At 31.8% G+C, this 26,438-nt stretch overlaps 1 protein-coding gene and 1 long non-coding RNA gene across 2 annotated transcripts in view; both read left to right on the top strand.

The window, feature by feature from the left end:
• Positions 1–12,249: 12,249 nt before the first annotated feature.
• Positions 12,250–13,191, top strand: LOC127730755 (uncharacterized). Its single transcript, XR_007995272.1, has 2 exons — positions 12,250–12,330; positions 13,051–13,191. It is a non-coding gene; the product is annotated as an uncharacterized LOC127730755 (long non-coding RNA).
• Positions 13,192–18,293: 5,102 nt separating this feature from the next.
• LOC127730689 (neurocalcin homolog) overlaps positions 18,294–26,438 on the top strand; it is a 38,647-nt gene continuing 30,502 nt past the window's right edge. The window contains exon 1 of the mRNA XM_052239216.1: positions 18,294–18,460. The gene's annotated coding sequence lies outside the window, so the exon portion shown is untranslated. The remainder of the gene's footprint in view (positions 18,461–26,438) is intronic.

The following is a 26,438-nucleotide window of genomic DNA, read 5'->3' as shown; positions in this document are numbered from 1 at the left end:
GAAAAATTACTTGGCATTTTAATCGATTAAAGTCTGTCATGGAATCAACAAATAAACAAAGAATGAACTGTAATTTAAACTAGACTAGGTTTACTAAATCGATTGAAGCATTATATTCCACAAAAAGGTTTATAGATATAAGAAGATGTGGTATGAGTGCCAATGAGACAACTCTCCATCCAAGTCACAATTTGTAAAAGTAAACCATTATAGGTCGGAGTACGGCCTTCAACACGGAGCCTTGGCTCACACCGAACAGCAAGCTATAAAGGGCCCCAAAAATGACTAGTGTAAAACCATTCAAACAGGAAAACCAACGGTCTAATCTATATAAAAGCCAGAAACAAGAAACACTTATGAACCACATCAACAAACGACAACCACTGAACATCAGGATCCTGACTTAGGACAGGTGCAAACAAATGCAGCGGGTTTAAACGTTTTAATAGGCGCCAACCTTCACCCTACCTGAAACAATAGTGTAAAATCACAACATAGAAAGACACACTATAAAATATCAATTGAAATGGCTTAATTCAATCAAAAGACATATTAACAACAACAAGTGAACATACACTGAACGAATGAATTTGATTTATGACACAATGTAAATACAAAATTAATAAAACAAGGGGATTAGATTTAAAACAATATCAGAAAGACAACCATAACCATGGACAAAATGCCGCCAAAAAAATAACGTGCACAGGTAAATAAAAATAATTTTGTTGTAAGGTATACATGGAGTACGGAAATAATTTTTACGAAATAAATAATTCTGTTGTTCCTAGTACGAGAACAAAAGTGTTTATTTTATAATGGATATGTACTTCCTTTCTTTGATTATTGCTGTACAATATGGACAGAAACAAGTAATTCAAATATCGAAAAAATGTTAAAATTACAGATAAGGGCAGCCAGGATCATTCTTAACAAAGCATATGATACACCGTCAAAAACGTTTTTCAAACAATTAGGATGGTTAAATTTTCAAAAAAGTATCATATATCACAAAGAAGTATTAATGTATAAGTGTGTAAATAGTATTGCACCTGATTATCTGTGTCTGTTATTCAACAATAACCAAAATGTCAATGCAAGATATTCTTTGCGTTCATCAGACAACAGTTGTCTTTTCATACCACGTCCGCGAACAAATTTTATGAAAAAGACATTTCAATATTCCGGTACTGTTCTTTGGAATAAGATAAAACAAAGATAGAACAGTCCAAACAAAGGTATCATAATTTCATGCTTTTAGAACAAAAAAGCTAATTATCAAATTCATATACACATGTAAAACCAACGAAATAATGAATATCACAGAAATTTATCTATAGTCTAAAATCCATATATTTGTCTGGTACATCATTAAGGAAATATGTTCATGAAACGTAACACTAAGTCTTATAATCTGTATGTTTTCACCATTTGTTTTGCATAGTAAGTTGTGTTTATATAAATGATCTAAATGTAGTAGAGGGTAAATTTCATATTTTTTTATTATTTCTGTTTTTGTTAACGCTATACAACTTGTAAATTGTATGTTTATGCATACTATACTGATGAACTGTACTGTTCAAAGTAATAAAGAATTGAAAAATGTATTATTAGTTACATAGTGTGCTAGTGACCTAATACGATATATATGGGGTCAGTAAATTCCATATGGGGTGAGAGCTTAGCTTCGCTCTCACCCCATATGGAATTTACTGACCCCATATATATCGTATTAGGTCACTAGCACACTATGTAACGAATTTATCTTACCGACTATCTTAACATGTGGTATTTAGACGAGTGTCCTATCAAAGTGATCAAGTCTTCAATACCGTTAGTATTAAGAACCTACTTCCATTGGTCTATACAAAAACAAATGCCAACAATAACAACTTGTTAGCTTTAAATGGGTTTTATGAATTTATTTCAATCGTTCATCATCAACTTTTTCGTCTGTTGAAACCTTTAAGATTTTTCCTCAACACCGTGTTGTTTTTTATAAAGGGACGTAACACCACTATACTAGCCGTGTATTGAAATAAGCCCCGCCTACTAATCCAATATGGAATATACACGGTCTCCACGCGGTTGCTTTTAACCAATCATATTCCTAGAAATGTTTAGGAGGTAAGATAAATGTATATATCATATTATTATGTTTTGAGTTATTCAGACGGCATCAGGGGGGATTAATATTGTACTAACTGATTTTACCCTTTTTTTTAAAAGCATTTATTATTATTATTATTATTATAAACTATATTATGTATAATAACAAAGTAATAGACTCTCATATCGAAAGCAAAATCTCAATTGACAAATCAAACCCATTCTGGACGATTTTGTTTTTAACCCAGAGCTATTTTTAACCATAAGCATTTATTTACTAAGACCACAAATTATAATATTTATTCCAAACTAGTAGCTTTTCAGACATGCCCGACATAATATAACTCTACATCTTTATACAATAGATCTATTTCGACTGTAATTCGTCAACACGAGTTAAGATTTGTCAATATTTGAAGAGACATTAGTTGACGAAATCAGCATCTAGTGCAATAACTGGTACCGTTTATATCATTTCTTACCTTTATACCGTTTACTTGTGCACAATGTATACATATTGATCATATCTGAATTTAATTTACTTTTACATCAGACACAACAGGCGATGAATGATGTACAGTAGTGTCATCTGCCGCGATATAAATCTAAATCACTGTGTCCAAACTATCATTTGAAGGGTAAATCATTTTAAAATGTGTTAAAGAAATAGCACAGGTAGAAGTGATGAACACCAAAAACGAATATCTTCTCGGGATGACCGAAAAGAAGCTAGCATAATCGGCTGCCACTTTCCACCATATAGATGCACTTTCACCATATAATTCAAAGTTTAGTTACCAAGGTAAACACATCTTTCACATCGAAATTGAAATACAAGTTGCAACAGATTGAGTTAAATCTGATTCATTTACATCCAGAAATTTGCGATGAAGGTAGGTTGATAACTAAAATTTACTTAAAGGCAAAAGAGATGATTTCTGCTTCAAAAATTGTGAACTTTTCATTTCTATGTAGCATCATTGCAGCAGCACCTGTGTATGAAGTATATATATCTCCCAGTTGATATGACATTTCAGGGTTTGGGTTTCCTCTCACGATTTCCTTAGTATAAAGTACAATTTCACTGCTAAAACGAAGCTAAAGAACCAATAATTACAAATGGTTTTAAAGTTGAAGTCATCACTTCAAAATTTTTTTGGATGTCATCGTGATTTGGTTGACCGCTTTGGAATATCTGTGTCACCGACGACCACGGATATGCTCAGATTGCAGAAGCCACAATAACGTCATCTTTTTGTTTCAATAGTGACATCAACGAATGCAGCTTTCGACGTACCCGATTAATGAAGACATGATAAGATATATATATCGCCTTTTCAAGACAGATAGAAGATTGAAATGCTGATATATGAAATTTACTAGTTTATAGTTATAATTCAAACAAGCAGTTAGTCTCTTTACTTCAAATATTCAACGACCACCCATTGCTGCATCGCCTTTCCGGTGTTTAATAGACACTATTAATCATTTGATCTCATCGTCAGGTCAAGAATAATTCAAATGGATCTTTCTTAGCATTTTATATGTGTGTTTTTTTTTAATTCGGACATCATTTTCCACAAGTGATTTAATATAAAAAGAGAGAATAGATACCAAGGGGGCAGTCAAAAATCATAAATACAGAAAACAAACGACCAAAGAGGAAACCGATGAATTAAAAACAACAATAACAAAACACTACCCTTAAAACAAATGATTGAGCAACACGAACCTCACCAAAAACTGGGGATGAAATCTGGTGTTCCTGAAGGATACGCAGCTCTTGCGCCACTAGCAGCATCCGTCGTGTTACTTATTATTGCAAGTAAAATACGATGCTAAGTTGTATAATAAATGGCGGAAGGTGTTGAAATTTACGGGAAGTATACTAATAGTCAGACTATACAAGCAAATCAGGCTACATATAAATTCCGAATCCCCACAAATCTGATCATTGTATTTCATGATGGACTTCGATGCAGAATTATGATCCCTTCGATTTATAAATTGTACAACAGTTTATGTTTTGTTTCTCTTAGTTCCATTTTTTATGAAAAATATTTCTGCGTCTGGATTCTTATAACTGTCTTTGGGCATCAATGATTACCATAGAACTTAAAAGTAGAATAAACAGGGGATACTTTATATTCAAAATTGGACAAATATTAAAGATTTACTTTTGATAATTGGACTTGTTTGCCAGTTCCTACGTCAGATAATGGCAACAGAGTTTTAATATGTTGGAGTTACTTATAAATATTCAGTATATAATATCGTTCCGAACTTTAGGGAATTGATCTCAAAGCGATAACTTCTTTGTTTAATTGTCAAAGTGTAGTGACCATGCCATCAGAGAAAGGTCTTCAATTCGTTGGAATATTTTGCTATACAACATGGAATAAACAGTCAAAACACTACAAAGATTTACTTCAAGAAGTTTACCACACTCATCTTTGCATAATATAACTTTTGGGGATGGTCAGATTTCTAAAAAAAAAACTATAATGCTTTTGGCATTTGTAAGGGCTTAAAAAATCCGATAAGAACCCTTTGAGACCCAATTCTTTAAAATTTAGTCAGAAAAAATTTCTTTCATCCCGTCAAAAATTGAAGGAAATTTTTATATATTATGTCAAATGCAACCAAAAAATACATGCTAAACCAGATCAAGAAAAAACATGGACAAGAGGTTTGTGAATCAATCATTAGATCAATATCATTAAACACGGTTGACAAGGGAAGTAAAACTTATTTTCATGGCTAATTTCACCTAAATATTATCGCAATACATGTATATTTTGTATATATTATTTTTAAGAATGTTTATACTCGGTCGATTTAGAGTTTTTCATACAGTTTATAGATCCTGTTGTTTTTTTTTGCCAGTGTGTCGGGGGCTAGTTTCTTATTGACATATACCCCATCAGTTGCAGTCATTTCATTCATTTTTGATCCCCAAAAGAACCCTTACATCTCCATGTTTCAGGTTTTACAATGGAATGGCTTTCAATTTTACATGTTAGGGGATGGTAAATATTATATTCCCTAGTCATTTTCACTTTATACAGATTATTCAAGTACGTTTAAAAAGAAAATATCAAATCGAATCACTAAGGACTCCACAGTAAAATGATCATTTACTTTGTAATCCCTTGATCATTTGTTTTACCCCGCAAACGTTCTGATTTTAATATCCTCATTTTTCAGTTACCTTTAAAGCTAGTTCTTAACGCAATAAAGTCAGCTAAACAAGTACGACTTTTGAGATTTGTAATATATTCTACCTATTTGATTCGATTTTTTAACCTCAATAGATTGTTCATTAAATTAGACTTGTACTGATGATTTATGGCAAATTCGACGAGATTGCGGTCGCAATTTCCCCGCATTGATTGTTTGATCCCCCTAGGATTTGGATGACAGAAAATGAAAAATAGCATTCACAAAATTGTCTGTAATTACCCTTTAGTGAGGGAAATCCTACAGAAAAGGTATATATTTATAAGATAAACACGGATATGTCGTTTGAAATATTTAAAATGAAAACAAAACGGACCGATAGTCAGTCAAATAAAATTGGATTATATAATATGCATACATCATAACGATAATAAAACTGACACGAATATTAAATATTTCGTGGGTCTGTTTAGCGTAGTTTGACTAGATATGAAGTTACATCCATGTAAGAGGAAAAAGGTTTTTGGTTTTACTATACTTAAGAGTCCTTCCACTAGTGAAACTGGTCAGTATGAATGTACGAAAATATAGCGATGGTATTCTAGAGAGTGATGTTTGGAGTTGTCTTACTCGTTGTTCATTTACGTAATACAAAAAATGAAATGTTCATATTAATATAAACTTGTGTAAATGGAATGCATGAATTAAAGGGGATGTTGGGTATACGTCAACAGCAACATAACAACACAAGGAAATAAGTGGATACAAAAGGTCAATATTAACCGATCTGTAACAATAGACAAGTATAGATACAATATTACAAACTGCAAAACGCATCGTTATAAAAATAAAAAGTTTTGTTGTGATTCCCAATGAGACAACTGTCCACCAGAGCTCAAACAACGCGGATAAAAGCAATTATAGGTCAACGTACGGCCTTCAACAATGAGAAAACCCATACCGTATAGTCATCTATTAAAGGCTCCTACACGAAAAACGGGAAAACTAACGGTTGCCTATAATTGCTTACATCCACTTACACTTGGTGGATAGTTGTATCATTGTCAATCATACTACATCTCCTTATTTTCATATATTTATTCGAGTTGCACGTAACATCATAAACACGTAATTTATCCAAAATATACAAAGAGTTTTTGACACTCCAAAAATAATTAATTCCATTATTTTCATATGCTTTATTACAAAAAATAATAACATGTTTTTTGATAGAGTAAGGGAACTACTTTTAAACAGCACATAATGATGAGTTGTAGAATACTTACTAGAAACCGAGATGAAACAATAAATTTTGCCGAGATTACCACAGATAAGTCATCCACAGCATATTCTCTGAAGGACCAAACATGTAAGATATGCGAATAACGCCCAATATCGAGTTTGTCGACATTGGACAGACATGAATATGTGTGGGGCTGAATTCGTCTTTTGAGGTTTCAAGCATCCTTTTAAAACACACAATTACTGGAGAAACAAATAGTATAGAAGACCATGTAAAAGGAACCGGGTTTAAAAAGGGCACTTAACTTTGTAATACCTGTATATTATAGACAACAAGTACACATACAAAAACATCTCAAAGACAAGTATATGATATCGTATGCTTCGCAAAAAAAAATAAAAAAAAAATATAAAAAAACACGAAAGTAGAAGGACGTTGAAGATACAATGTGAACAATAAATAACATAAATCGACGAAAGACAAACAACATCGTGGCGAAAAGAAAACACGAAAAAGAAAACCAAAACATTTACCACGAGGCAAAAACATAAACTATTAAAGCAACAAGACCCAAACAAATCCCAATGGTAAACATCACATGAAGTATTAAAATTAGTTTTAATTATTCTATATTCGTACACACCTAAATAACTCTAGAGTAATTTTCTGAAATTTTTTCCTTGTTTTAAATCATTGAGTAATGAAAAACCAGTTTTATATTTTTTGTCGAAAAATGTGACATGTGAGATGTATAATGATAGGAAAAAAACCAATAAAGGTTGTGGATGAACTGTATATTTTACATGTATGTTGTAATATATATGTTAATAATAGGTCTTTTTTCTTTTCATTAACTTAAGAAATGAATAAATATGACAGAAGTTTAAAATAATGATATATATATCAATAAGCTTTATTTAGAGTCGGCATGGTTTACAAAACACAAAGACAACATATTTTTTACTGAGCTTTTTTTTATCAATACACAAGGCAGCAGAATTTATAAGCACGATAAGCAAACTTTAGATATTTCGTAAAAAAGCAAAAGCAAATAAAAACGTAAACTAAGGATAATGAGAAAACTGGTAAAGAAGCTTAGCATAAACAATTAAAGATGGGTATGATCTAAATTTTAAAAATATATCATTAATCTGCACAAACATTTCACTTACATTCATTTCCATGCTATGACTTTAAAATATTTCTAAACTTTCTGAAATTAGCATTTTTCTAACATCGTCAGGTAGATCATTCCATAAAACAGAAGCTTTATATTTAAAAGAGTCCTTACCATAAGATATGTTCGAACCAATCTAAAAAACGTATAAAAATCATATCATGTCCACACTTTGCCTGTAAGTAAAGCTTTGAAATGGATCTGTATTATAATCAGACTGTTGTAAGTAAAGCTTTGACAAAGGATCTGTATTATAATCAGACTGTTGTAAGTAAAGCTTCGACAAAGGATCTGTATTATAATCAGACTGTTGTAAGTAAAGCTTTGACATGGATCTGTATTATAATCAGACTGTTGTAAGTAAAGCTTTGACATGGATATGTATTATAATCAGACTGTTGTAAGTAAAGCTTTGACAAGGATATGTATTATAATCAGACTGTTGTAAGTTAAGCTTTGACAAAGGATCTATATTATAATCAGACTGATGTAAGTAAAGCTTTGACAAAGGATCTATATTATAATCAGACTGTTGTAAGTAAAGCGTTGACAAAGGATCTGTATTATAATCAGACTGTTGTAAGTAAAGCTTTGACAAAGGATCTGTATTATAATTAGACTGTTGTAAGTAAAGCTTTGACAAAGGATCTGTATTATAATTAGACTGTTGTAAGTAAAGCTTTGACAAAGGATCTGTATTATAATCAGACTGTTGTAAGTAAAGCTTTGACATGGATATGTATTATAATCAGACTGTTGTAAGTAAAGCGTTGACATGTATATGTATTATAATCAGACTGTTGTAAGTAAAGCTTTGACAAAGGATCTGTATTATAATCAGACTGTTGTAAGTAAAGCTTTGCCAAAGGATCTGTATTATAATCAGACTGTGTAAGTAAAGCTTTGACAAGGATCTGTATTATAATCAGACTGTTGTAAGTAAAGCTTTGACAAGGATCTGTATTATAATCAGACTGTTGTAAGTAAAGCGTTGACATGTATATGTATTATAATCAGACTGTTGTAAGTAAAGCTTTGACAAAGGATCTGTATTATAATCAGACTGTTGTAAGTAAAGCTTTGCCAAAGGATCTGTATTATAATCAGACTGTGTAAGTAAAGCTTTGACAAGGATCTGTATTATAATCAGACTGTTGTAAGTAAAGCTTTGACAAGGATCTGTATTATAATCAGACTGTTGTAAGTAAAGCGTTGACATGTATATGTATTATAATCAGACTGTTGTAAGTAAAGCTTTGACATGGATCTGTATTATAATCAGACTGTTGTTAGTAAAGCTTCGACAAGGATCTGTATTATAATCAGACTGTTGTAAGTAAAGCTTTGACAAGGATCTTTATTATAATCAGACTGTTGTAAGTAAAGCGTTGACAAAGGATCTGTATTATAATTAGACTGTTGTAAGTAAAGCTTCGACAAGGATCTTTATTATAATCAGACTGTTGTAAGTAAAGCTTTGACAAGGATCTGTATTATAATCAGACTGTTGTAAGTAAAGCTTCGACATGGATCTGTATTATAATCAGACTGTTGTAAGTAAAGCTTTGACATGGATCTGTATTATAATCAGACTGTTGTAAGTAAAGCTTTGATATGGATCTGTATTATAATCAGACTGCTGTAAGTAAAGCTTTGACATGGATATGTATTATAATCAGACTGTTGTAAGTAAAGCTTTGACAAAGGATCTGTATTATAATCAGACTGTTGTAAGTAAAGCTTTGACATGGATATGTATTATAATCAGACTGTTGTAAGTAAAGCTTTGACAAAGGATCTGTATTATAATCAGACTGTGTAAGTAAAGCTTTGACAAGGATCTGTATTATAATTAGACTGTTGTAAGTAAAGCTTTGACAAGGATCTGTATTATAATCAGACTGTTGTAAGTAAAGCTTTGACATGGATATGTATTATAATCAGACTGTTGTAAGTAAAGCTTTGACAAAGGATCTGCATTATAATCAGACTATGTTCGAATCCTATATAGGTGTATTTACAATGTTAGAATATATAAAATTATATAAGAGCTATTTTCCTAATGCTTGTAATCTAAAGGTTTGGTTGGCTTGCTTTCTTTGTTTGTAAAAATGTTTGCACTTAAGCATTGTAATTAAGATTGACATCTGCAATCAATAGATAAGGCGGGGCTCCAGCTTGTATACATTATACTTAAATATTTTTGGATGTTAAGTATAATGCAGAGTATAATGTATACAAGTTGAAGCGCCTATCTATTGATTGCAGATATCCATCTTATTTACAATGCTTGAGCAAACATTTATACAAACAAAACACTGAAGCAAGCCAACCAAACCTGTAATCTACAAGCATTAGGAAAATAGCTCTAACAATCTTAGAATATAACTATAAGTCATGGAGACAGAGTGGTGACAATCTATTTATAATTCAAAAACATTCAATAGCCATTTTACGAATTCTTTTGTTTTTTAAGTAGTGGAACTTTCACTCGAAAACACTAAATACATACTGGCAAAGTCTTCTTATACAAATCGTAAAACACTTTCCTGAAATTTTTATCTTATTTAGAAGCATTATTTTTTATGCAAAAATGCCAAGGTAAAGGACAGAAAATGAATTTAGACAAAACACATGTAGAGTAAACATATAGTCAATTTATTTAATTCTGCAGATAGCAACCGATGAGATTTAGAATATTAGTTGTTGAAATCTCTACGACCAATATGTTTAATGTGGTGATTAAAATTAAATTGATAATCTAGTTCAATACCTAAAAAATTTGGCAATCTCATCACATGATATTTTGGCGGACTGTATATTAAACCCTTACCCGAATAATTCAGTCGTTATAATCCGCTGATCTACGATTACTTCATTAACCTCGCAAATAGGAGAGATCGATTACGGGGAGGGACTGAATTATTCGGGTTAATTAAACTCAGGCTTCTCCTAAATGTTTTTTCACGTATTTTCAACTGCAATGGCTTGGAATTTATCAAGATTTTCCTGTTTGCGAATTGAATCTAAACAAATGCATTAAAACTGATTTTTTTGTCAAGTATACATTAAGTTATATATATAGCATGCCTTTTACGAATTAACTTATTTAATTCACGAAAAGCGTAGCTTTGAGTGGATTAAATATGTTAATGAGTAAGGCGTAGCTATATATGATTTGTAACATTAATGGGCTATGACACATGTCAAAGGTTAAATCCTGACCAATAAAATTTTACTGCACTTTTCGATATGTCAATCAAAAAGTGACTGATACTATATCTGATTTCCAGAAAATTAACACAAACAGCAGATGTCAGTTGGATTTGTATGTCCGATAAAGGTACGTTTAAAATAAAAAGAATTGTTGCGTGGGATTCATACTCGATAGTCATTTATGTGTTATTGAATATTTTTTCTTCCTGAAAATTCTTGAAAAACTAGGAAAATGTATAGTCATTTCTATTTCATTTTGTTTTAATCTTTCATTAATTACTACACCAAGGAGGCGGAGCCAGACTGTGCATTAACAACTTTTGAGATGGAAGTTAATGCACTGGTTTAAGCTCCTCCCATTCTTTGCTATTCAAACGAGAAGCCATCAACGGCGGGATTGGAGAGTGCAATAATTAAAAGTCATTCAAATAACGCACTGCTCTAAAAATAACTGAAGTTAACTCACTAGAAGATCAAAGGAAAAAATACCATTCATTTTACAAAAAGATATATTTGTTGAATACTCCATGAAACTTGATTTTTTACAACCTTTAAGCCTGATAATTTTGAAGTAATTTCATTGATTTTGAAGAAAACCCATAGCAGAAGTTTTACTTAAAAATGGTAAGTGGTAGACACTCGAAAGCTTTCGAAAGATTCTTAAGTATTGCTGAAACATAATGTTTTATACAAAGCTGTTTTCCAATCTGCGAGGAGTCTCGGCAGATTTGTCGGACGTCCGGGACATTTCATAAATGCACATACAAGAAAATGAAATATATTTTCAAAACATTTAGTTATCTACTCAGATCAATCTGATTTAAATTCAGATCAATCTTAACTCGTTAACAAATTTATGCATATAGTTGTTAATTTCTATGTCATTTGGTCTCTTGTGGAGAGTTGTCTAATTGGCAATACCACATCTTCTTCGATTTTTATATATAACAAGCATTCTGAGAGTATTGCACGGCAATACATAGTCCGATACCGGTTAAAAATCTATTGTTCTTGAACAAAATGCTAACTTGATCTATAACTTGTCATGGTGTAAACTTTATAACAAATATCAAATCAATATCTTCACCATGTTCAAACATAACAAAAAATGTGAAAAACAGATTATTTGAGTGCATTTTCTAAGTCCAAAGACCATAACTCTGCAAAAAAAAAAAATCATCCAAGCGGAACTTAATTTGAACTTGATCTGTAACTTGTCATGGTGAAACTATATACCCTGAGACTACTATAACACAGAGATTGGTCACTTCCCGTACTGACCAGTCAAATAGTAATTAATTGTAAGTCTGCAATGATTGACAAGACGGATTCGACCGCCATTATTGACAGCGAAAGAGAAAATAATAATTAACACATGTGGATTTATAAAGAGTGTTATGTTCCGGTAAGTGTGAATATAAGATTTGACATGTTCATAAATGTTGGTTTATAAGCACTTTAAATAAAATAAGTGCAGTTATAGACTTGAATTTACCGACCAAACCGGAAAGTAACCTCGAGTTATTACCAGTCCGTGGGACAGGGTCAATGAGCAACTCACCCATAACTTACATTCAGATGAACAATCTGTTTTCCGGATAATGTATGTGCAAGCCTTAGTAATTAACCGATGTAATGATGTAAAATTTGTAATTATATGAAATTCCAATTTTTCTGTATCAGTAAGTTCCCGCTGCAGAACTGAGAAACACACGAGACAAGTTGCACACACACAACATGAGGTCTGATAGGTGAATTTGTATCGTTAGTGAAAGAAATTTAGATTTATATTTGGTTCCATTGATAATATATATGCAGTCTATACATGCTAGTATAATAATATTATGCAATGAAAATGTGTCACCATGTGAAATACCAGTACATCATGAGTTCCTAAATAGACGTATTTTTTTTAAATAATTGACCCAAACATGATGTAAAAAGTACATGCACCTTTGGTCTGCATCCTTTATCAGTTTAACTATTTTGATCCATATTGACATGATTGGTCAATTACTGCTGAGTCTTAAGTCTCAGATTACTGTCTTAAAAATTAATGAATTGCCTATGCTATAAACTTGACAAAGATTATTTCTTTTTATTTATAATATATTCTTTATTGTAGGAATACCCCCAGAAAGAAATCACGCATTAGAAGAAGGGAGAAGTACTACAGGAGAAAATGACTTTTTTTAGTATTTTTTTTAATTTCATTGAATTTGTCATGCTTGTCTTACATGGAGAAATAAATATTTAAGTCTTTGAATATACATTTTTATTATTATATACATTAAAACTAAGACAGGAATGCAGAAATTCACTAACACGCTCAGTTTGGATAACAGTTCAATGAAAGAAAAAAAAAAACAAGTAACCACACATCTTTATATATTAAAGGAATAGCCACTTGAAGCAAACTTTAAGATTTTTATATATTTTTGCTAATGATCATCAGACAACTCCTTTAGTCCAAATGAAGTTCAATGAAGTGGATGTAAGTTATTGGAATGCATCGTAATTACCTTCAACAATGAGAAAACCTATACCGTGCAGTCAGCTTCAAAAGTCCCGACATGGAAAATATATAACAATTCACTAGAGAAAACGAAGTGTCTACAATAACAAAGCAATTTACGAAAATTCAAATATGACGGACATGAACCAACAGCAACCACTGAATTACAGGCTCCTGACTTGAGACGGGCACATAAAGAATGTGACAATGTTAAATATTTTTAGGCGCTCATCACCACCACTAGCATGGGACATTGGTGTAACGACATAACATAAAAACAAACTTTAAACATAATTTGAAAATAGTTCATTTCGGTTTAATCAGGCTGACTGTACATGAAATATTTGCCATTGACAAGCAGTTGTGAATCGAAGTTGAATTTACAGAAAGGTGACATCAATATATGCTATCATATTTAACATTCTTGTTTAGATCTGACATTGCTACGTATTTATACATTCTGCATTATTTTTGGCTTCTCAGAATTTTCACATGGTAAACTGTCAGCAGTTACCCAACAAAAAAATGTTATAGGGAACCTATTTACAAAGCATCATGCCGACAACAATTAACATGGTTACCAAACATTGAACAAGCACATTTATACTTGCTGTGGCTAAAAAAACTAAAGCAAATCACAACTCTTTTCATCTGAGTTGCTCAATTATTAGGGTTACAAAAAGCATAGCGATATAACTAAAACATACGACACTTTGACAATAGACAATATTCAAATTTTTAAAAACTTTACGGCTCTGTATTGAAGCACAAAATTTCTTGTCTGGGATTTTGAAAGAGGACACATATTTCTGGTGTTGAAAAAATGTCATCGTAATTTACACTAATGTGGTTCTATTTATGTTAACATAGAGATAATTTGATTATTCAGTCACGTAATTTTGAAGCTTCTTCGTTCTGATTTACATGTACTTGCGGTTGATGCTTCTTTTGGAGTTTTTGCAGTCTTTGCAGCAGGGACGTATAGTCATCCTCAGATTCAATATCTGATGCAGTATATTCACCACGTAAAAGATCAAGATTGAGATCACTATCATCCCAAGATAAAAAATCAATTTTACTGGACATTGTGAATTGAAAAATGAAAATGCCGGCGATATTTTGGGAACAAATATATAATTTGTAGGGCTTATGTTTGCTTTATGTATCCATTGCAGTTATAACCTCTTTGCTGATCTGTTACGTAAGGAAATTACTCATTTACCTTTAATAAAAATTTTTCTCTCTTCTGTGATCGCCGCTTATTACATTGTTTGCAAAAACTTGACCTAATTATCAGACGGAAATTTAAAAAAAGTGGGGAGGGGGGGGGGGGTTGAAACTTGTTTGAAAAAAAAAATTTACGTTGGATAATGTGAATGAGGGTCTGGATGGGGGTTCTTTATTTCCTATAATTTCTATGCATTTTCTCTATTCTTTAAATCTTAATAACTTATTATTTTCTCTTCTCTATTCTTTATTTGTCGGTCCATTTTTCTCCATTCTATACTTTTTTTGCCCCTATTTCTCCATTCTATAAAACCCCATCCACACCCTCCTGAATCCTACCACAAGTGCACCGACGATATTTGACAAGGTTTACTACAATAAACATGTATATTGGGCACTCAGCAGTGAAATACCTTACAAGTATAGAATAAAAGTTTACTGCAATAAACGGAGCCTCGTGTACCTTGGGCACCCAGCTGTGAAACAAAATTAATCTGCCATGCTTTTGAGACTACCTGTCTTTACAGGTAAAATATTTGTATATTAGATACAATTAACGGACGTGTAGCAAAACAATGTAACTGTAAGATTGATAAGATTAATCACATTCACATCTTCAAGAGTGGCCGCATAATAACAAACTATTAACAAATTATTAATGATCAAAAACAAAAATTTAAATATGAATAGAGATAACTGCATTTGAAAGATAAAAACTATATTCTTTTTTTTTTTTTTGATTAATTCAATTTTGTTTTTAAATTATTTTTAAAAGAAAAATAATAATATCCGATACTGTTATAGTATTCTCAGTGATAGGTGATATATGTCGTCTGCTACGTTCGAATACGAAACTACGTTAAAATAACGTAGCTAACTACCGGAGACTCAGATAATCCGATAAATCTATAGTGACCAATCTCTGTGTTATAGTAGTCTCAGATATACCATATATCAAATCAATATCTTTAAGCATGACAAAAACAACCGTGAAATTGGGGACAAAACTCTAATTTGGCATGAAAATTAGAAAGATCATATCATAGGGAACATGTGTACTAAGTGTCAAGTTGATTGGACTTCAACTTCATCAAAAACTACCTTGACCAAAAACTTTAACCTGAAGCTGTACAGACGGACGGACGAACGGACGGACGGACGAACGAACGGACGCAAAGACCGAAAAACATAATGACCCTAGGTGGGGCATAAAAAGTGCGGAAAACTGATTACTTGCGTGAATTTTCTAAGTCCAAGGACCATAACTCCGCACAAAATCATCAGACCGGAACAAAATTCGAATTTGATCAGTAACTAGTCATGATTAAACTATATACCAAATATCAAATCAATATCTTTAAGCATGACCAAAAAAAAAGTGCGAAAAACTGAAGTTGCGTGAATTTTCTAAGTACAAGGACCATAACTCCGCACAAATTAATCAGACCGGAACAAAATTCAAAACTATGTACCAAATATCAAATCATTATCTTCATGCACGAAGAAAAAAAGTGTGGAGAACAGATTTGCCGGATAGATAGACAGACAGACAGACAGACATAGTCCAAGTAATTTCAATGACTTTGAAGAAAACCCATAGCAGAAGTTTTACTTAAAAATTTTAAGTGGTAGACACTCGAAAGATCCTTAAGTATTGCTGACACATAATGTTTTATTCAAAGCTGTTTTCCAATCTTCAAGGAGTCTCAGAAGAGTTATCGGACTTCCGGAACATTTCATAAATCGATATACAAGAAAATGAAATATATTTTCAAAACATTTAGTTAACTACTCAGATCAATCTGATTTAAATTCAGATCTATCGTATCTCGTAACTATTTCATAAAACTTTTGAAATTATTGGTTTAATTCTCACGGGCCTGCAAGTCTTGTTATCAAGTGGGTAGTTCTTTCATGTAATGGTACACCATACCCTTCTTTAAATCTGTTTAGAAATTCATTTGATTAATTCTATTGTGTTATTTGTACACGTTATATGTAATAAGTGTTGTGCTAGTCTCTGGCTAAATGTTAAGTACTGATGCTCCATCTCGTAATAGCTTAAATGATATTTTATCTATTCTCATGCAGCGGGTTAGATCGATATTTTTCACCAGTATGTCTACAGTGTCAACATGTTTAGGTTTAAAATCAATAATATTAAGTGTATCGTGTTGTGTATTAGCTTAAATTTTCAAAATACTAAAGTGACTGTTTTCTTTAAAAAGGTACCGTTGTCTATGTCACTGACAACATTTACTAAACATGTGTTAAAGTAAAGTTGTGTAGTTGCTGCTTCTCCGCTAAGCACGCAGCCTTAAGGAGTAAGAGCAAAATCTGGTCGGCTTGGAGTCAGAATAATGTGTCCGGGTATGGTGACATGTCTTCCTGCGGACTGTTACCATATGAACTAGAATGTTAAAAACACCGTCAGCGTGTCAGTCTAGTAGGGTTCATATTCATACCGCACTAACATGTTCTCGTCCTGAATATGCATTTAATTTGCCACTGGACGTTAAACAACAATCCATGATGATCCATACATCTTTTGTTTTGTTTAAAGTTTTATTTTCTTCCACTATAGTACATATTTCAGTTGGATGCAAGTACAGTGTAGACTTCTTTTTTATTTAGGGAAATGGTTCGACTATACCAGCAAAATGTTTAGATTTCTGTCCTCCTATACATCCTTCTCGAAAAAAAAACCCATTTAGACTTTCTTTTTAATTATGATACATGTATAAGCATTTGTTTGTGAAAAATAGCTTTTCTCAGTGATCTTTTCATTATGGCATTGAATTTTGAAATGCCGGATATCTGTACTTGGGTGTATGCCCATTTTAGGCAGCATGCATTTCCTTCTTTATTTCTGTTGATAATATATCAATTTAAAATAAAAAAAGAAAATAAATGCTTATTTGGATCGTAACATTGATAAGCAATCAATACATACTTATGGAGCACGTCAAATATAAGTGATTCTTATAGACAGAGACATATATATATACACATGTGTGTATATACGTCTCTGATAAAGAGCGATGTAAATTTTCTAAAAAAAAATCCATGCGTCTCCATTTGTCAACTAAACTTTGCCATAACACATGTTATGAGGGGGTGGACAGGGGAGTACCCTTCTTCCACCTCCCGCCCCTATCTCCCACCTCCCACTTTTAGAATCTTTTTTTCTCTCCCCCCTCCCACCTCCCTCAAAAGCTGTCCACCCCCTCTGTTATAGTAGTCTCAGTCGCATATGGGAAAAGCTATCGGCGAATTAGATTACGGGAAGACAATAATTCTATAGCAGTAAATTTCTGAAGATTTTGATAAGATAAATTTTACTAGAAAGTCCATCCATGCACACTAATTTTATAGCTGATACTACTATTTCACAGTCAAACTAAGCCGTCAAGTATATAAAAAACACATTACAACTTTTTTTTTATAAATTTGATGTTTCATATATGACTTTAATAACGTAATTTTATCACGTGATGTCTTGGCTGGTTAAGTCCGGACGTCTCTGAAAACACCCACAAGCTTGTCCGTGTTAAAAAAACTCGAATTGAAAGAGGAAGGCATTACAAATGATTCTCTACAATAAAAAAGTCACGTGACATAAATTGTTTGTTAGAAAACCTTTCATTGGTTAGATGCGTCAACATTTCTTTCGTTTTGTGTATTGGAAAGAAATCAACTCAGAGAATTTGTGTAAACATTCCAGTTTTCCGGGTTAATTTTACTTTATGAAGGAGAGGAGGCCTCAATATCTAAATATATGATTTATTTACGGGTAAGTAAAAGGTCAAACATCTTGTATATCTCACAACATTCGATATAATTTATGTGTGATGAGGTTGACATCTTGCAAAATATTTGCGACACATTTCACATGTTTCATCTCCACGGTAAACGGATTACCTCCATTAAAAGCGAAAACCCAAAAATATAAAATAAAGTGCAATAGAAGAGATAATCGCACGAATACAGAGCACGTCACTATTTAGTTGATTATTATGGAAGTCGATTCTGATTACCTTTGAAGAGGAAGAAGTTAATTAATTTACACCTGAAATTAATCATATTGATAAACCACATGTGTCAAGTCAATACCCTGTTTACAGTTTAAAGTTGTCACTGACATACATAGCTAGGGACTTAAAGATGGGTAGTTATATTTCATTGAGACAACAACAATAACATTAATGATTGAAATGATTTGATATAAAACATATTGTTGGTAGACAAGAGTTCGCAACCCACTATATTACATATAAATGACAAAATATTATATTTCGGTTCATTCCATGGGAATACCTATATGGAACTGTCCACTTTTGCATTCAGGTGGCAGAAAATCTCATCATCCCTATTTTTGCTAGTTTCCATTTCCACACACGTTGCATGTTATGTACACTGAAACTCTCATCATTACAGTGGTCAGTGTGTGATTTTTTTTGGGGTGGGAGAGTTGATCATATATTTTGAAGTTGTTTTTACATTGAAGAGCCTGTACATACCTTTTGAATCATTCAGCATGCTCTGAAATTTAAACTAAAAACGCAATAACCTTTTTGCACTTTTTTCCCCATCTGACATGCATCATGAGGTGATCAAAACTTCCTGTTTGATTGGAATTGTAACTTAACTAAAAAATATGATAAAATTGATTATATTTTATATTAAATAAAATTACTAACAAACAGTTTTTTTATTTGGATGATTTGATTTATCAACTTAATCACCAGTGGGTATTTCAATTTTAAGGCCAGGAAATATATCTTCTCAGATATTGAAAAATCTTTTGAGTCTATTTAGCATCTTCCAGGCTGTTCATTTTCCCATCCAGGTTCAAGTTTTGACATCCAATGTTCATTTTCTATTTTTCTATTTTATTTCTGTCACTAATTTCATCTTTTGTGTGTTGTACATTTGATATTCAATATGTTTTCCTTTATATGTAGCACTACAGCAGAACTAAAGAATAAGTAAAAAAAAAGAAAAGAAAAGATATATAGCAATTATGAATTAAGATTCAATGTGGAAACCTTTTGTTTTCCTATATACAAAAAATGAACATGTATATAGATTGCTTATTTTTAAAGAATATTTAAATTTGACCAGAGACTACATTTTGTACAACAAAATGTGTATTAAAATGTATTTAACAAATCAAAGTAAGGTAAATTTGATTAAATCAAAGAATCAAAGTTTATGAAACAATGCATTTTTACATTAAAAGCTTACCAGTCCTGGTATTTACTGGTAACTATGGAACATTCTAATATGTTTTGAATGCATATCTTTCACTTTTGGACTCATTATTGTTCTGTCAGACAAGTCCCTTATGTAGTATTCATTGTACGAATGGTCCGTCCCCTTCGCATTTGATTTTTGTATAAGTTAATGGTGTTAAACAAAATTGGGTTACCTCGGTGAATGTGCAGGTTAATCTTTGACTCCTGATTAAGATTGATGATTTATTTTTGGTGTTCATCATCACTCCAGCACTATTGGCTATATATTATATATTTATACACCCGTTTATGGGATGTATTATGGTATACCGTTGTCTCTCCGTCCATCGTCAACATGTCAGACAATAACTCAAAAACGCTGTAACCAATTTGCATGAAACTTTGGTGAATTGTTTATATCTATTGACTTTAGCTTCCTTTTGATTTTTAAATTTTAGATTCTATATTTCCGAGTTATTGGGTTTTATTCATTAAAAAAGGGGGATTTCCAAGTTTTCAGGCTATAACTCAAAAATGCTTTGAGCAGTTTTTCATGAAACTTTGATGAATTGTTTATATCTATTGAAATAGCTCCCTTTCGATTTTTAAAATTTTAGATTTTATGTTTCCTTGTTTATATGGGATTTTATTCTTAAAAAGTGGGGATTTTTCTAGTTTTTGGACAATAACTCAAAAGTGCTTTGAGCAGTTTTCATGAAACTTTGGTGACTGGTGGTTTATATCTATTAAGCTAACCTTCCTTTAATTTTTTATAAAGTTCTGATATGACATTGAGGAGTTATTAAACTTTATTCGTTGAAAAAGCGACGGGAGTATCATGCGCTCATGGCGCAGCTCTTTATTATTATAGAAGGAAGCTGGAGTGCCCAGAGAATCACTGCCCTCTGGCAGGAAAATCATGATTGAAGGGAAAAGGTTGTTTAAACTTATTAAAACATGTCAAACATAAATAAAGGGTTATTTTACTCAAGGTTTAAATAACAAGTTCTTGCTACCAAAAAAAGAATCCTCTGATTTTCATGTATGCCTGTGTAACAATGGTCAGGATATTTTATTTGTCCCTTGAAACAAGGGAAGTACATTGTATTTCTTTGTACAACCAAATTTTTCTCTTTAAACCATACAAGCATTATGGTCAATCCGAATTGTGGTGGTAAAGTGGCATTACTTGACTAACTTGAATTTAAACTTAAACTGTATATTGCATAGATCTACATTGTACAAGATCTACAGCCATGTAAGCTAATGTGACACATCTGCCTGTGTCATTACCTTAACTATTTTTATCAACTAGTCTAAGGTTTAACAAGATTTTATTTCAGGCTAAGGTGACAATTACGGACCCTAAAAATTCTTTCAAAAGAGAAGTTTTGGTTTAAGTCTTATGTTTAATTAATTACACCAGTTTTGAATGCACACAAAACTGTACACAATAATGTTGTATAAGGATGCATTATTACAGACCCAATAAGAAGTTAACTATGCATTGTATTTCACTTGAAAATGATGAAAATGGATACAAAAATAGAAAATGTTCTTTTACCAAGAATGACCAATATTTAATTTGCACTGTTCTTTTTGCTTAAATATCATGATAATGTGCCACACCTCTCTCATCGAAAGTTTATGACCCTGAGTGACTAAGTCCATCCTCCCCTCCCAAAAAATTCAAATACATGATTTTGCAGAGAGCACACTATGTGGTTTTCTTCATTCATGCTTCTTAATTCAGTAACACTAACCACCATGAATTTTTCCATTTGATAAACATCCAGAAAAAACAACAAATAAACATATTGTGTAATGCATGCCTTCTCCAGCAGGTTTTAATTAAACACTATGGCTGAATCAAAAACAACTAGAAACATGTATGTATCTAACTTGGCATTAAAGCAAGAAACTATTGGAATAGAAACTACTATTTTAAGCAAGCTTTATTATGTGCTAAACAAGAATTGGAGCACACACTATGATCAGAGTTAAAATTTGAGATTGATTGTTGGCAGTGACCATACTATAAATACAGAATTAGCTCTTTAAGATTTGATCCAAGATCAGAAGGTTATTCACACTAAGGCTAATATTTGAACAATCTTTAAGTCTGAATGAAAAGTTATGGAGTATGGTAATGTTTGGCATTTATTATTTAAACACAATAAGTATGGATTTATTTGGATATAGAAAATGTAGAATTGTAGGTATAAACAAACTATTAATATAGTACATATATTTTATTTTGTTCTTTACAATCACAGCATGTTTCAAAGGAAGTTTAAATACACAAGCCTTTCAAAGTTACCAGATAGAATTTTTTAGATTCATAAAGCATTCATGAATTCATTTGCATGAAAATGTACATATTTATCAATTATAGGAACTATTTGAATATGTACCTGGCATTATATTTGACCTATAGCAATGTGGAGTAAAGATAACTAGGTGTTATATAATTGTGTGTAATTCCTCTTGTCATACATATAAACTGTCACTAAAACATGCACAATGACAAATTAATGGGGTTCGTTTGATTTTACATCAATACATCTGCATATAAATGTCAGCTGAACGTAGAAACAAGAAATTTTCATTTATTTTGTCATTGAAAAATACTGTTAGACTTTTTTTTTACCATAAGCTGTTTTTTATAGTAGATATTTGTATAAAAACTGGTTGATCTTATCTACTCATAGTATTATTTAATGGAATATATAAAATATGTACATTTATTCTGTTGAGAATTCGATTATAAGGCATAAGCTCATTATTTCCCCATACATGTACATTTATGCATTTGAGAATTCTCTTATATTAAAGCATATATAAGCTTATGTAAATTCATTGTTTCATGTTCAATTATAAGAGACATACATAAAATTGAGAATGGAAATGGGGAATGTGTCAAAGAGACAACCCCCTAAAAAAAAGAGCAGAAAACCGCCCAAGGCCACCAATGGGTCTTCAAGACAGCGAGAAAATCATGCACCCGGAGGCGAGCCCCTGACCCCTAAACAAAAATGTACATTAATACAATCGAAAATTATTTCCCCCATACATGTACATATTCTCTTACAAGGCAAAAGTTCACTCTTTCCCCCATATATGTACATTTATACAATTGAAAGTTCTCTAATTATAAGGCAAATAAACTCATGTAAATTCATTATTTTATTTTCAAATATAAAAGTCTGCACATGTATTTTGCCTACTGATATAATGTAAACAAATGCTATGTATTCATGGTATTTAAGATCTAGATAACAATGGTATAATGTTCATGCTTCTGATCTTCTTTTCTCATTCAGTAGTTACACTAGATTTATAACCTAATTTAATCTAGGCTTAAGTTGTATCTTTAAATTGTAAGTAAATACAAGAGACTACTAAAACTATAAATGTCAAAAATCTGTGTTATGTCCTTCTCTCGGTCCTTCTGAGCCTAAATGTTATTCTTGTGTCCTTTTAACATTCAAAAATGATTAGAAACGTGTATAATCTTTATAGAAGCATATAATAACCTTTCTCACAATCGTCATTACAGAAAAATAAAGTTGTCCTTTTTATCTTAAACATTTTAATCCATGGTTGAAAGTCAGTCTCAAGTGACATTAATTTATACTGCTGCATTCTGGTTTATTCGTAATCCATTCCAAGGCAGGAAGTAAGAATATCATGTTAAGTTGTCGTTATGTCAAACTAATTTAATTAAAATCTTTCTTTGATTAAGACTTATCCAAAGGAACTTCTGTTGGTAGATCTTACATGGGTTAGGATGTATCCTGTTTATTTTAGCCAATAATGCTTACAATATCTGTGTAAATGAGCACTGGAACTTTATAATGTTGACTTCACACTTGACTTTACAGTTTGTACTTTGAAATTTTTATGCCTTGTCTACAATAGTCCTGAACATGCCTAAAATATTTGCCACTGGACATTAATCAACAACAAACAATCAACCGATACAATTACATGTAGTAGAAGGCATTATGATTTCCGGACTGTGTGTTTTGTCTGCAGCATACCTGGTTTAAGTTTTGATTTCAGAAAGTTTTTCTATAAGTTGTACATGTAGTCACATCATCTTTAAACTAAATACACATGTTCATTCTCTTCATTGTGACCTTTTAAAAATATATACCAAATTAGGATTTTGATATAGATTTCAAACTTAACTAAAGGTCACTTTTGACATAGTCTATTTTACTACCTTTTCTAAATCTCCAAAAGAATTAGCCAGTAAAAATGTGTGTTCTATTTTTACAAGGTACATGTAGATAACTTACTCATGAGATCAAATTTTGCATGAGAAAGTATTCTGTATCTTGATGAAATGAATGTCTGAATAGGGTTATAAAATCTGTGAGTTGACATTAATTCTTTTACATTTATTGATTACTGAATTCATGTAGACTTGCTGTTTTAATGATCCAGTCACCAATTATCATGATTACAAAAATTGTATACAGGAAAATTGATATCAACAGAGAAAAGAAACAATGCATTGTACTAGGGCCTTGCATACATGTACTGCACACAGGCACTTGTCTCAGAAAACAAATCCTATAAACCTTAATATAACACAAGGTGTTATATTAAGGTATATAGGAAAAAAAATTCTGAGACAAGTGCCTGTGGTACTGCAAGATGGAAGTTCTACTATAGTGAGCAGTCTAGCCCTATTGAATAGCATTGACTTAAATAAATCTTCAATAAATCTTTATTATTTGTTTAAAAAAAAATAGTTTTAATAAAATTACAATTCTCTGTTAACATGCAGAAATTTATGGAATTGTCCAAGCTGTACATATTATATGCTATATAAATACATTTACACTAGTAATTTTTGGGGCCCTTTATAGCTTGCTGTTCGGTGTGAGCCAAGGCTCCGTGTTGAAGACCATACTTTGACCCATAATGGTTTACTTTTATAAATTTTGACTTGGATGGAGAGTTGTCTCATTGGCACTCATACCACATCTTCTTATATCTATGTATAGCACTTTTAGATTTTTATAGTTCACTACAGATTTTCTGTGTGTTATTCACATGAATCATATTTCCTTTCATCTATATCTTCTCAGATTTGATAATCCTGTATTTCCGCTTTGTGATTTGAAAATATTTTTCCTTGCAATATTAAGTTAGAAGCCACGTCATAATGTGTGACTCCATGTTTTCCCACGAAGCTTAAAAATGAAAACGTGTATCAGCAAGAAAGAAAAACACTAATATCAATACCATAGAATGTTAAAAGTTTTTCAGTATTCACAATAAGTCATGGTGTAATATAAAACTGGTTGAACCCTTTCTGCCTAATTCACAGAACTTGAAAAAGTGTTTGGTACAAATGTATTTTGACCAATGGCTGCTACTTTCTTTATCTCGATGGAGAAAATCTTATAACTAAGAAATAATATGAAGTGAAGTGTACACAATTATAAGGGCCTATTTCAGAAATGTCTGTATAGAGGAGGGGGAAGGCACATTAATAAAAAAAATTTGCATGGGCTACCTTAAAATATTTTTCCAATCAAAACTTAAAAGTTATTAAAGGAAAAATGAATTAAAATGCTATTCAAATAAAAAGTGCCTTTCCCTCACCATACAATCAACTCTGAAATAGCCCTAAGTGATGAAGATCTGCAATAAGAGAAACATTGAAAATGCAAAGTTCAGCAAAGGGGTGAAGCAAGCCAACGTTATATAAAATCTGCAAAAAAAAATCAATTTTTGAGCAAAAATTGAAATGAGCTACTAAAAATGGACAAATAACATGAAGAATAAGAGGTCAAAATCTACTCAGAACAGCACAGATGCCACCTCCTGCAATCTAGATTTTCAAAATTTTCACGGGGAAATCTCCCCAAACCCCCAGCTAAACGACAAGGGGGATACTCCTCTTTCGAGCTCACACCCCCTCGTGCCTGTGACGCTCGATTCGAGCCTTGCAGCCCTCATGATTGCCTCCTACTTTTATTTTTCTTCCTCTTATTCAAAACTTATTGAGAACACTGTATCTTTATTTTGTTTCTCCTGTGATATTTGTTTGCTGAAGCAAGACATAATCAATGTAAGGGATCTTACATTTAGATGTAACAGCAGCATTGACATTTTGGATGAGTCTATATTTAAAGTTTACTCAGACAAAAAATTTGCTAAACTTTCTTCATGATCAAAACACAATATCTAGAGCAAAAATGGACTTTGTTTTTTTGTAGTTAATTTTAGTTAATTTTAATTCTGTAGATACAGTCTTTGGGTTTTAGTCTTTTTATACATCAATAACTTTGTCTCAAGCATTCATGGAATTTTATGAAACATGGATTGAATCTTCTTCATGATCAAAAGACAGTATCTAGAGCAAAATTTTGAAAATATTATTTTTCCTTTTTATACGACCGCAAAAATTTTTGCGGTCGTATATTGGTATGACGTTGGCGTCGTCGTCGTCCGAAGACACATTGGTTTTCGCACTCTAACTTTAGTTTAAGTGAATGGATCTCTATGAAATTT

Source organism: Mytilus californianus, unplaced genomic scaffold (genome assembly GCF_021869535.1).
Source record: "Mytilus californianus isolate M0D057914Y unplaced genomic scaffold, xbMytCali1.0.p SCAF_1, whole genome shotgun sequence".
Taxonomy (NCBI): domain Eukaryota; kingdom Metazoa; phylum Mollusca; class Bivalvia; order Mytilida; family Mytilidae; genus Mytilus; species Mytilus californianus.
The sequence above is the reverse complement of the archived record's forward strand: the minus strand, read 5'-3'. Positions and strand labels throughout refer to the sequence as shown.